This window comes from Terrapene carolina, unplaced genomic scaffold (genome assembly GCF_002925995.2).
Source record: "Terrapene carolina triunguis isolate 2854851 unplaced genomic scaffold, T_m_triunguis-2.0 Scaffold199, whole genome shotgun sequence".
NCBI classification, from domain to species: domain Eukaryota; kingdom Metazoa; phylum Chordata; order Testudines; family Emydidae; genus Terrapene; species Terrapene triunguis.
The window spans coordinates 2,565,512-2,575,279 of NW_020664550.1; positions in this window are offsets into that span (position 1 = coordinate 2,565,512).

Sequence of the window (9,768 nt, forward strand, 5' to 3'; positions counted from 1 at the left end):
ATTGTTACACATAAAATGGGAGCCAGTTGACAATGTTATGAAAATGTGGTTTTTTTTGTGAGGGAGGGGGCATCATGCACCACAATGAAATGCTATATTCAAATGTACAATATGTTTTTTAGGTAAGTGTTCAGGAAGGTGGCAGTGCAAAAATCGCAATTGTACAATTGCAGTTTTCTTAAAAGGGCAACAGAGGTCACTGTTGGTAGCAGAATAGAATATATAAAATCAGGTGATGCAGCTACTGTGTAAATCATGCATCAGATTTGGGACTTCTATTTAGTGAATGAAAGCTTTACTTGTTAAGTCAATTGAATTAAGAGATTTCCATCTTGAATATAGACTGCACAATTGGTCACTATAGCATAGGAAGGATCTAATTGTTTTAAAGAAGCAACAGCATAGAATGCTAAAGATCGTAGGTCTGAAAAATTTGCTGTGAGGAGTAGTTTAAAAAAATGTTGGGTTTTTGCTCATTAGTAAAATAAATTATCTAAAGGATTAATATGACTGATTCCAATGTCTGTATTAAAGGCTTCAAATAACTACCATTTTTGCATTATCTCCCATAAAAAGGGAAGTGAGCCCTTCATGCAAAGGGTAATAATATTCATTTGGAATGTGTTATGAGGGAAATGCAAAACCAAAGAGTAGAAATAAATTGAGGAAGCAGATTTCAGTGCCTGGAAGAGGACAAGCCTGGCAAAGTAGGAATATGGGATTACAGTACAAGTAAAAACTGTTTCATGAGATCTTACATTATCAGTTACCTCATTGATCTTCCTGTTGAGATCATAACCTTGGTATGTACTGTCTCTTGCTACGCAGATCTCTTAATAGTGCAGATTAGTATTTGCTGCTGTTGCAGCTGTATGGGTGTAATAACCATTTTAATCTGCTTTGTGCACTTTTCAGTGATCGGTGAACTGGCAGGTGTGAATAGGGAGATGGGGCAGGTTTCCGTGCACTGGAGCTTTAAGTAGGCAGATGGTGCTCTGCGCTTCATTGCCATCTTGTGGTCAGTTCTATTCTTTGAGTGCCTCCGTTTTTAGTAAACATGGCCTGCTTGGAGCTAATGTCGTCTGGTGCAGTTGGTGCTTTCCCTGCCAGGCCCTGCAGTCTGCAGACAATGGAACCTTCAGTATAAAGCCTTCATGGATATTCAGACAATTGCACTGCACAATTGACTGACCATTTCTAACAGCAGACTGCCATCATGACTGTTTCAGGGGAGCTTGGTGCTTTCGGAAAATGGATCTTTCAATGGTGGTTTTAGAAGCAGTGTTTCAGAAGATGGTAGATTTGAAATTTGACTCGATTTTCAATTTCAAGTCAGTAGCAACAAATATGAGGAATTAATGATGATGGCTAGGGCCAGGCATTACTGTGGGTAGCACTGTATTTATTTCCCCCCTCACAGCATAGTCAATGCACCTGAGTCCAAACCCACAGCTCTCCCTGATCTCTCTCAAACCAAGATTGCCAAACTTGTTTCCATAACAATGGCTTAGAAGGAAAATTATCATTGTTAGGCAATGAGAGAGATCCTGCTCAGCTTGCTGAAACCCTTGGAAATAATACTTGAGTTAATCACTAATAGCTCATCAAATGTCCGAAAGGTATTGTCTCCACATATTCTTACAATAAATGATCTTTTTCTGAAACGCTGTTTTAACCCCTTTCTCAAATGTGTCTAAGGTCTGTCTTATGGTGCAGATAATGAATAAAAATCAACGCTCTCGGGTACCCTATTTAGTTGAACATAGCGGTTAGTTGGTTCACAAGTCAAAAGCTGATTTGTTTTCTCCCGTCAGCCAGCACATCTAGCTGCAAGCTGGAATGTGAAAATCTCGGTAACTTTTTGCTTTTTACTCTGCTAGTACTAAAGGGGCTACAATTTGAATTTAGCTGATGTTAGGCAGAGTACATTTATTTATTTATTTATTTTTGGCTGTCCTCTAGTTCTGTATCATCCCACAGGCCTAACCGGAGTAAGTACTGACAAACAAGTTAAGCAGCTATGAATAATTGACACACGGAGTAAATATGCTAGCTGCTATTGTTACAGTCAGCTCTATCAACACCAAATTCCATTTGTGCATTGCTTGATACTACTACATGTTATATATAGTTTTGCCCTACCAAAGAACAGGTTTCCTCCGAAAATCCCCCATGTGGATGGAGGAAGGGGGGAATGCACAATGACTGGATCCTAACGAGTAGAATTCAGGAAAAGTTCCATTGGCACCTTTTATCCACACTGTAGAACTGATCCGCTATTACTGTGAAAGGAGCTCAGGTTACATCAGCTCCTGGCTGGTTGTTTGTTTCACCAACTGGGAGACGACAATTTAAAAAAAAAAAAAAAAAAATCTTGTAAAAGCTGGCCATTTCCCTTGGGGGAAGGAAGCACAAGAAACCATTAGTAGCAGGCGTCCATCTGTTAGTGCTGCCTGATGCTACAGCGCGTAGTGACAGGTCTGTTGGTAACAAAAACAATTGCTACTTTCCAGTTGGCCTGGTTGTTTGAGGACATCTTGCATGCAATACCCTTTTTTCTGTCTGCTATAGCTGTGTGAAAAAGACACAAAGCTAGGGGAAACTAACTGTATGCAGAATGCTGTCAAATGTCTAAAATTCCATCCCCAGTCTTTCAATTATTGTGATGTGAGATGCTGTGATAGTAGGTGGAACAGTGTACTTTAAATTGGTGTTCCTTTAATTGAGGGATTTAATTCCTATAGAAGTTCCTACTTTAACTATAAAATATCTACTTGTATTGTATATAGAAGTTCCTATAGAATATCTATTTGTATCAAGGTTGCATGCAAAGCCCCAACCAAGGTCAGGGTGCCATTGTGCTTGATTCTGTATGTACCTATAGTAAGAGAGAGTCTCTGTCCTGAACAGTTTATGAGTTAAATACACAAGACAGGCTGAGGATGGGAGAAGGGAGGGATTATCTTCCTCATTTTATCGATGGGGAACTGAGGCCTTGACACCCAAATTTGCACCAGTATAAAGAGAGCTTGGTTTTTAAAATTGATTTTGTTAAACCTGTGCAAGCCCCTAGGACAATAGACTTATCGATGTACAACTGTTTCAGCAGTTTAACTTGTTGGTAAATCTGCTATGTCGGTTGTAAAGACAAAATAAGCAAAGGTGCATCCACCTGTGACATGTTTGTGCCAGTTTAAATCGCTTTGCAAACCAATGTTAGTTAAATGGATGCAGCTTCTGTGTGTGGAGCAGATGTGAGGCACAGAGATTAAGCAATTTGTTTATGGTCACACACAAAGTTTGTAGCAGAGCTGGGAACTGAAGCCAGAACTAAGCATCTGTTATTAAAATGTAGTTATTGTTTAGTTGAGGAGTTCCACAAAAACAAACACACACAATTATACAGACGTGAGCCCTCTTATAGTGAAAACAGTGACCTTGTGTATAGAGAAATTGGATGCAAGTCCCATGTTGTAATGCATCTTAATGAACAGGTTGCAATCTCTGTTCCAGTGAAACTTCTCAGAATGAAGCTTTCTTGGGGGTGGGGAGAGGATAAGAGGCTTCCACTGTATTTATACTTAGTGTCATTTTACTTTGCTTCAGTGACCAGGGCTGCTTATTTTAAATTTTCTGTTTTAAGAAGATTACTTCTCAGCAATGATTTTGTTGGCCAAATCTCAGGCTCAAGCCCACTCTTCTCCCAGAGAAAAGATAGGATTTGTATTAGAGTCAGAGAAACACTAGGGATTGGGATTTGCACTGTGAGGCTCTGGGTGGGAGAACAGGGTTACAGTGATACTCTTTCTTATGCTTTGAAGCATCACAACTCGCGGAGGATCCCAAATGCCATGGGGACAAGCATTGTGTAAATAGGGGGAGGGAGAGATATTAGAACAAACATAGAAACAGTTTCTTCATCATCATGCGTGGTGGTAATACTTGCCAGTAAAAGGCTGTTGGACATCTGCTTGGAACGCAATTATGTGGACTCCATCATGCCAGCCTACGTTTTCTCCCTGTGTTTAATATGCTACAGCTATCAGCAAAGCACAGTAGGATCAACTGAGGGGTTTACAGCAGAACTTGAAGCAGTAATGCTCCTCAACATGTTAAATTTTAAGTCATTAACAATCCAGACAGGAGTATGCACTAATTATACTTTCCATTTAGCTAGAACTTACCATCCAAAGATCTCAAAGAGGGGTGAATATCATTGTCCCCATATTACAGATGGGGAAGCCAAGGCACAGCTGGGCAAATAACTTACCCAAGGTCATAAAGCAAGGTGGTGGCACAGCTCGCTCTAGAATCAAGTTTCCGGACTCTCTATTCCCTGCTCTATTAATTATAATTCATGGACTCTTATACATGATGTGACCTTTCAGCTAACTTACCAGTCATCTAAATTTACCTCCTCCTTATCCTCAATGATCCCCAACATGTTTCAAGCACTGTAGAGTAGTTTAATTGCATAGGTGGTTGAATGAGCCATATCTCTGAGGTTGAACAGAGTAACCAAACAGCATGAGCAGAAATCAAGAGAGATTTTTAAGGGAGAGAAGTGGTCATGGTGGAATAAATTGCTAGTGTAGATTCACTTGAAATTAGGTAGGAAGAATTATTATTTAGGCTTAAATTGGGCCAATTCCCTGGGCTTAATCATATTGTACAATTAATAGTATATTACTGAGATGTGCTAGAACCCTTATAAACATCTTACTGATGCATTCCGCTGGACCACGTGAAAATGTCTTCCTGACAAACTAGTTCTGGTGTAGAATTTCCATTAGGAGAAGAAAATCTTTTGTCCAGAAGGTGGTGCCAGAATTCCTTTATTGAAGCGCCGATTATAAATAGGTGTCTGGTTGTGACTTATTCCTCTGATCAGCATAGTCTTTCTGACACTGTTAAGAGATGTGAACTCCATCGGGGGTTACTGTGAGCAAGGATAGTCTGAGTTGTGTGTGTTATATTATGGCCACCATACACTGCTGAGGGTGTTACTGACATAATATGGATTTTATCTTAATAGAAATAAATAGCCAGTACCTTTTGTTGACTGTGTGTGTGTGTGTGTGTGTGTGTGTGTGTGTGTGTATACACACACACACACACAGTCAACAAAAGGTACTGGCTATTTATTTCTATTATTATATATTGCTATGCATTCATCATATGGTTGACAGCCTGGATATATTTTATGTCAACACGTTCATCTGCAAGGAGCTCCAAGTGCTTTATGCATTTCTGGGGTTGAGACTAGCCAGTAGCACTGCATAGCTAAGGGAACTTGGGCCAAAGGCAGTGGGGGGGCTCCTTCCCATACAGAACTAAGTCCTGTGCATCTTTAACATTCCTGGAATCTTAGTTGTTAAGGTCCCAGCTGAAAGACCTGCATAAAATAAACCTCAGCATTTGGTTTATCTGCCTCAGAAGGATGAAGGGCTAAGTTTCCCCTGACAGTTTGAATCTGTGGTTCCAAGGACGGGAGGAATTTCCTACTTAACTCTTCAACCATTAAGCTGTACCTGTGTGTATATAACATCAGTGCTCCACCTATCACAGGCCTTTTCAAGGTACTTTGACCTAAAAGAGTGACCTAGAATGAGTAGATTGCATTGCCCCCTTTTCCTTTTTTTTAAACCTAGCCACACATCGCACTGCTTTTCACAATCTCTGCAAGTGAAGGCTTTTAGCATTATCTAGAGGTAATCAGTGGTCAGTCTAGCCACATGTATTACAAACCTCATCACCCGGCTGAGCTGGCTCCAGCCCCTAAACCAGAACTGGATTGCACCAAGTACCCTTAGCTGGGAAGAGGCCTCACTACAGAAACACCACCTTACAGACTGGATTTCTCACCAGCTGACAGATAGCAACTAATTGGCAGAACATCATTTCTGAGCGCCCATCCTTTCTTTTAAAAATAAGCTGGGATTGACTGAGCTCCTCCTTACGCACAGGGATGCTCAGCAAGTCTCCTTTTCGGACTGCACCTCACCCTGACGTGGCCTACTATTAATGTCATTCACGCATTCTTCCCTACACCCTCCTCCCAGACAGACACTTTTAGTACTGTAGTGTCAAGGTTGCAACACACACCAGCCTATGCCAGGAAAGCTGTGTGAGTTAACTCAGCTTTTCTCTGTATCTTCTGGGTTTTCCTGCATTTGTGTCATAGTCTTAACAGATTTGGATCTTTTTAGCTGGGAGCCCGTTGGTGAAGCTCTCTGAGAAAGAGGGGAATTGGGACTCCTGGGTTCTCCTTTCAAGATGTTCCAGGAAGTTTCTTCACCTCTCTGTGCCTTGATTTCTCCATCTGTCAAAAGGGCAGTAATCAGACCTACCAGCCAGGAAGGTTGTGATGTTGGACAGATGTATATCTGCAAAGTGCTTTGAAAGCCTTCGTGGACATGCTGCAGACAAATGCAAAGTCTTGTCATCACAACAGTAGCTTGTATGGTGCGTCCATGTGCCTGTTCACTTCCTAAGCTGTGCATTTTTGGCAAAGGAATGTTTAAGAAAGATTTTTTTAAAAACCCAACACCCTGCTGGTATTTTCCCCTTGAGTTTCCATTGGATTAAGAAATAAAGAAGGGGAAAAAATCTCTTGTGGAAAGTAACAAAAGTTGATTTATTTACCTGACAGAACAGAGCCTGGAGCAGCTCTGGATTCTTGGCAAGGAGTTTATTAAAGCCCTCCAAAAATCCACATATTATTTACCCTGGAGTCTGGAACAGCTCATGCTGGTTCCTTATGGTAATATTTGATTAGCAAGTTCTTAATAATTGCCATAGGCATTTCCCCTGAGTACATGGGGAAAAGGACCCAGAGGGTGCGGGCTGGGGGAGATTCAGCTTCCCTGGGAGAATTACCCAGGGAAAAGAGAGACTCTTTTTAAGATCAGATGAGCTGATCCCACATGGTCCCTGATCCTGCAAACCCTTATGCTTGTGTTTAACTTTTAACAGTTCCATTGAAGTCAGTGGGACTTCACACCATGTTCAGTGTTAGGTCTGTGTACCAGTGTTTGCAGGATGAGGATCTGGGTCAGGATCCTGTGACTGAACAGTGAGTAGTGATGGGCGCTGCTTCTTCCTGTCATCTCCTAGGTACCTAGATCATGCACAAAGTTTACTCAATTGCAGAAGAATAAACGGAACGAGTTTGGCCCTTGATCCAGGAAGCCATGCCATCAGGGCAAACCCCTATGCCCAGATAGACCCGTTAACGTAAATGGGGTGCCCTGTGCGCATAGAGGTTTTGCCTGTCCAGAGCCGTTTGCAGGAGTAGGGCATTAGGGAGCCTGCAAACTCTTATGCACAAATGTGCCCTTGCACATGTGGGGAGCCCTATTACAGTTAATGAGGCTGTTCCCATAAGTAAAGTTATGGCTGTGTATGTTTGCAGGCTCAAGCTGATGGGAAAAGAAGTTTGGAAAATGTGATTTTTAACCTGACAGAGCCTTAGCTAGGATTAGGGCAGCTTATGAACAGATCTCTTGCTACATTTGACTTTTAAAACCTTTTTTTTTTACTTAAACCAGCTCAAACCCCCAATCCCTGTCCAAAAGCCAACTCTATTATTTCCTCCTCATCTCTTGAAAAAGACCAAAACTATTTAACGTGGCCAAACAGATCACAGAATCCGTTCCTCGCCTGAAACCACATGTTCCAGATCCCAGGATAAAAAGAAACAGTGGCTGAGTCACCCCTGCTACTGTCGTTCTAGGAGTCTTTCCATTAGAAGCGTCCACTAAAAGTGACAATACGCACCGTCCCTTTGTGCACCAGATCTAAGCGCCAATCCTTAGCTGTCTGTTATGATTATTCACTATTTAAATTACTGTAGCACCTTGCCTACAAATCTAAAATCATCTGGGTTGGAAGGCACCCTATTTATTATTTCTATTATGGTATGCTGCTGAGATCCGGACCCCTATGTGCCAGGTGGTGTATAGCCACACAGTAAGAGACAGTCCCTGCCCCCAAAGAATTTAGGGTGAAATCCTGACCCCACTGAAGTGAATGGGGCTGGGATTTCACTCTTGCAGTCATAGGGTGTGACAAATGAAGTATTGTGCCTATTTTAATGATGGGGAACTTAGGCTGAGAGAGATTAAAGCCCCAATCACATAAGCACATGCTTAACTTTAGGCTCACGAGCAATGGTATTAATTTCAACAGGGCTGCTCATGTGCCTAAAGTCACGCATAGGTGGTTGCCGTAGTGAGGCCTAAGTGACTTATGAAAGGTGACATGGAACCAGACCACCCAGGGTAGCGCCTTAACCGTAATGCCATCAGGAGCGGCGCCAGGGTTTTTGGCGCCCTAGGCGGGGGTCCTTCCGCGCTCCCGGTCGTCATCGGCAATTCTGCGGTGGGTCCCGGAGTGAGTGAAGGACCCGCCGCAGAATTGCCGCCGAAGACCTGGAGCGCAGAAGGACCCCCCCGCCGCCGAATTGCCGCCCCCCCCCCAAATCCTGGCACCCTAGGTGACCACCTAGGTCGCCTAAATGGAAGCGCCGGCCCTGAATGCCATCCTTCTTTTCATTCCCAACATTAGCCTAGCCAACCCAGCAGCATGGTGCCATGCGAAACCATCACCCAAGGACTGACTAAATCAAAACCAAGCTCATCCATTTCCTCATTGCTACACTGTGACTTATCAGACGTCTTTGTCACTCCCGGTCATTCAAAGAGCTATTGAAATACCCCTCTCTCGGGCTTTAGGCAGGCTCCATTCCCCACAGTTTGAGCAGGGAGCTCAGTTTCACTGAAGCAGCCCTGTCCAGTCCCGCTCATTTGGAGAGAGAGTCCTTCATTTGTTGCATTAACTTTTTAAGGTAACATTTCAAAACGAATCTTCCCCCTACTGCCATCAGGGTTTTTGAAAAGTACTGCAGAGGTGGAGCCACTTGGGATCACCTTGTTCCCAGTCTCCCCGACACTGTAAGAGGTGCCACCCAAACTCCACCTATCCCCTTTAAAAGAGGTTTAATTGATGGCTGTGAAGAGACAGAGCGAATACCCGTTGGACAGCCCAGACACTACTGTGTATAATAACCACAATCCCTGCATACTGCCTCCACTTGGCTTTGAGATCTGAAGAGCAGCAGAATTTGACAGTGTTTAAAGTTAACAGGAGAAGGGAGTGAAGACTTCATAATTATGCACTCATGAGTTAATTGATGGTAATTAAATAAAGTAGGCACTGAAGGAAGTGGCTATGCACTAGCCCTAAGAGTCATGCAGAGAGCTGGTGCTGCAGGAATGTCCTGTGTGCTCCAGGTCTTGGGCAAAGCAGCAGGTTGCCTATGACAGGGTTAAATTTATGGGTCCCCTCACCCCACCCCTCCCAGCTGTTTGCAGCAAACAGAATCTCACTGGAAGGTCTGAACTGAACAAGTGTTTGTCTCCTGGTGGGACTGGCTGGGGTGGCTGTGGAGGGTTTCTCTAGGTACTAAGCAGCAGCCAGCCTTCTCTCCCCTCCAGCCCTGCCTTGCAAAGAGCACTCAGGTGGGAGTGGCTGACCGCAGGGAAGGTCTGACTTCTGAGTTGGGTGGCTTTGGATTTCTCTCCATCTGCTGGTGTCCTGCAGCAGGGGGCTCCATGGCTGATGACATTGACTGGCTGGACCTGCCTGGCAGGTGGACGTATGGAGTATGTGAAGGCGGGCGAGTCTTCTTCATCAAGTATGTTCAGCTGGCTCTCTTTGTTTTCCTACTTGCAGCATATGTTTGTTTGTTTGTTTATCTCCCCCCTC